The sequence below is a fragment of the Otolemur garnettii genome, unplaced genomic scaffold (genome assembly GCF_000181295.1).
Source record: "Otolemur garnettii isolate 467f Iridium unplaced genomic scaffold, OtoGar3 scaffold00003, whole genome shotgun sequence".
NCBI lineage: Eukaryota > Metazoa > Chordata > Mammalia > Primates > Galagidae > Otolemur > Otolemur garnettii.
Genome location: NW_003852398.1, coordinates 42783879 through 42788054, shown reverse-complemented (window position 1 = coordinate 42788054; position 4176 = coordinate 42783879).

Below are 4176 nucleotides of genomic sequence, written 5' to 3'. Positions count from 1 at the left end.
ATGGCACTCTACCCAGGGGGATAGCTTGAGGCTCCGTCTCAAAAAAAAAAATTTTTTTTTAGGCTTAAGTAATCTTCTTGCCTCATCCTTCCCTAGTAGTTGGGATTACAGGCACCCGCCACAATGTGTGACTAATATTTAGAGATGGTGTCTCACTCTTGCTCAGGCTGGTCTTGAACTTGTGAGCTCAAGCAATCCATACATCTTAACCTCCCAGAGTGGACCCTTGGCTCTTTCCTGCACCTTTCATCTTGTCATTTTTTGCTTTTCCCTTTCTTAGGTCATTCCCCTTGAGATGAAGCTATACTGCCTCCTTTTCCTCTTACTTCTACAGTGAAGTCCCAGGAATAGGTATGGAAAATAGTTGCCTGTTTCTGAGAAAGATCCCTGGAAGTTTAAGACTTGAGTTTGTAGGGTTTTAATTGCCTGGTAGAAACATACAGAGCAACTAGGTATCATTGGTCTTCATTTCAAAGGCATCTTCTCTCAAAGTAAAATCCTTTCTAAAGCTGAGAGGCAAAGTGACAATCTGACATTTCCTTGTGAATGAAGAAAGTATAACTGCATGATTGAGAGGCAGTTCATGAATGAGCATGAGATCCAGTCACAAACACAGGAAGGAAGGCTCCAGAGAAGAGGGCAAAAACAATCCTTATTACCTTTACAATTCTGCTGAAGGGGCTGATTGTACTCTATACAATCCAATTAGGCTAGGCTTGTTTTCAGTGAGTGCTGATAATAATTTAACATCAGTAACAGAAACTTTTTTTTTTTTTTTTTTGCAGTTTTTGGTAGGGGCTGAGTTTGAACTTGCCGCCTCCGGCATATGGGGCCGGTGCCCTACTCCTCCTTTGAGCCACAGGTGCCGCCCCAGTAATAGAAACTTTTTAAGGAAATGAAAAGTTATATGAGAGCATATTGAATCCCTTTGGAGATTCTACTATGGGCTAAATCAAGGTTCAGTGTTTTAATTTAAAACCACCAGGAAAAGATAAAATGAAACCAAAAAATGGACAGGACTCTGAGTACCATGGTCCAACTATAGAAGACAGGATATCTGGTCCAACCATCTTTTCTTCCAAATGCATCATTACTCTTTCCTTCTGGTTGGAGAAGCCATCTTCTAGTAATTGACTGAAATGAGAAACACAAAGGGAAAGAAGAAAGGCACCCAGTGCATGTTTTCTAGGCCTGTTAGAAAACATGGAGTTGTTCCTTTGGTCACAAACATGTGAATCTATAAGAAAGGTGATAACGACTCGGCACCTGTAGCACAGTGGTTATTGCACCAGCCATACACATCAAAGCTGGCAGGTTCAAACGCCACCCGGGCCAGCTAAACAACAATGACAACTGCAAAAACAGCAACAACAACAACAAATAGCTGGGCGTTGTGGCGGGCACCTGTAGTCCCAGCTATTTGGGAGGCTGAGACAAGAGAATTGCTTAAGCCCAAGAGTTTGAGGTTGCTGTGACGGCACTCTACCGAGGACAACAACGTGAAAAGCTGTCTCCAAAAAAAAAAAAAGGTAATAAGATGGACATTAGGGGAATGCATACTGTTCAAAAAGGCTTACCTCACAAACGTTACCATTGCAGAACTGGAAGAGTCTATTGTGTCACTCAGCATGCTGTTGGTGGCATTGTTGTAAACAAGTTAAGGGCAAATTTCTTGCCAAGAGGATTAATGTTTGTATTGAGCATATTAAGCACTCTGAGAGACAAGATAAGTTCCTAAAACATCTGAAGGAAAATGATCAGAAAAAGAAGGCAGCCAAAGAGAAAGGTACCTGGGTTCAACTGATGCACCAGTCTGCTCTACCCAGAGAAGCACAGCCTGAGCTGCTGGAACCCATTCCCTATGAATTCTTGGCATAATAGGCACAGCATGCTTTGTGACAGCCAATGGAAAGGATTCTGAGCTTCTGGAAAAAGGATTCTGAGCTTCTGGAACCTATTCCCTATGAATTCATGGCATAATAGGTGTAAAAAATAAAAGGCAACTGTAAAAAAAAATGCATCATTAATCTTCATTTCTTTGGGTCTGGTTTGGTTACGTCTTAGCTTGGTATTCATGGGGGTCCCCAAAGTAGTTTCAAAGGGACTTTGAATATGAAGCTGCAAATTTATAAAATTAAAATTGTCCATCTGACATAGAGAGAGACAATGCCCTAATGGAGGCATTTCAGGTATCATTCTAGAGCACTGGAGAGATCTTTTAATGTAGGTGGGAACGTTATGGAATCTGGACCTCATCTCATTCAGTGTTATAGATATGCTGAAGATAAATATGCTATTCTTTTCTGACTACTCATAAAATGTGAAAATGCTATTGGAATAAAAAAGTTATCCCTAGCTCTGGTTACTGTCTTGGGCTGCTGGACCCAATGAAAGTAACTAGCTGGAATTTTTAGGGTGGTTACTCTTTCTTCGAACTTTATCTTTGGTGGAAATGGCATAAAATATATCTGTATTTAATAAACTAAATAGAATTCCTAAAGGACTAGTAACCCAGTTTGGAAGAAAAATGACTTTACCACATTCCTACTCTCTGCTGAGTAGCTCCTTCTTGCAAAGCATTTCAAGAATACAGAAAGTTCTTATCATGCTTTTTGTTTGGCAGTGAATGCTTCTTCTGCTTCACAGTATCTCCATCGTAGAAGCTTCTTCTGAATGATGCTAGGACACTTTTACCAGACTTGGACTTTGTTTTGTCCAAAGACAGCTCTCTCTGTCACTGCTGCTGCTGCCTTTGGCCATAAGGATTGGGTTTCTAGGCCAGGTGTGGTGGCTCACGCCTCCCAGCGCTCCGGGAGGCTGAGACGGGCGGATCACCTAAACTCACCAGTTTGAGACCAGCCTGAGCTAGAGAGACCCCATCTCTAAAAACAGCCAGGTGTTGTGGCCGGTGCCTGTAGTCCCAGCTACTTATGAGGCTGAGGCAAGTGAATCTCTTGAGCCCAAGAGTCTGAGATTGCTGTGAGCTACAACTCCATGGCTTTTGACTGAGGGTAACAAAGTGAGACTCTGTCTTAAAAAAAAAAAAAAAAGAGATTGAGTTCTTGTGCCACTCCCAGGAAAAAAATTCTCCTCTGAGTTAGGGCTTGTATTACTGGAGTTCACGTGTCAAACTGTAATCCTCTGTGATAAATTTAGATTTTGAACTTGCATTACATTTGAACATAAACTACATGTCAACAAGAAAATAAATGGTCTTTCTTTGGTTGTGAAGTGATGTATAGGCAGAATGCCACATGAACTTGAGGCTGTTCATAGTAACACTGATCCTTTATCAAATTACAAATATTCACTCTTCAGATTCCTCTTTAATGAGAACTCTGAAAAGTGAATTATTACCAGGGACCAGAGGGCCTTTAAAATCATTGTCTTTGAGTCTTAGAGCAAGAAGCAAAGAGCATTCTGTCCTGAAACAAATGAGCTATACTTTAGCAGAAGGGAAGCCACCACAGGATACTGGATCCTGATCAATCTGACTGTTAAAATGAAACATGGTCAAGAAAATTTTGTTAAGTTGTAGGAAGGAGATGGCAGCTGTTAGTTTCCTAGGGGGGGTTCTTTACCCAGGAACAGGACAGTCAGCAGAGCAGACCAACAGTCAGGATTTGGGGGTGGAGCTGTAATGTCAGCTGCTAGAGGTGGTGGAAGACCCAAAGAGACAGGAATCTGGGGCTAGTGAGCATAGAGAGAAACAGGTGGATAAGGAGACTATGAGTCATGCCAAGAAAATCACTGGTGATCAATTTAACTCCCCTAGATGAAGGCAGTAAATTATCATAATCATTATCAGCTCATGTTGCATGGAAAAATCTGTGCAATGTTCATTCAGTTATTTTTTTTTTTTTAAACAGACTCTCACTTTGTCACAGCTTATAGCAACCTCCAGCTCTTGGGCAAGGTGATTCTCCTGCCTCAGCCTCCCAAGTAGCTGGGACTACAGGCTCCTGCCACAACGCCCGGCCATTTTTGTGTTGCAGTTTGGCCAGGGCTGGGTTTGGTATATGGGGCCAGCACCCTACCCACTGAGCCACAGGGCTGCCTGTTCATTCAGTTTTTTAAGAAAGACAAATAAGAAAGATGCTTGAGTAAAGAAAGCAGGAGACTAAACTATCCTCTACTACATCTTAACCAAGTATTTCTCACATTTTTATATATATT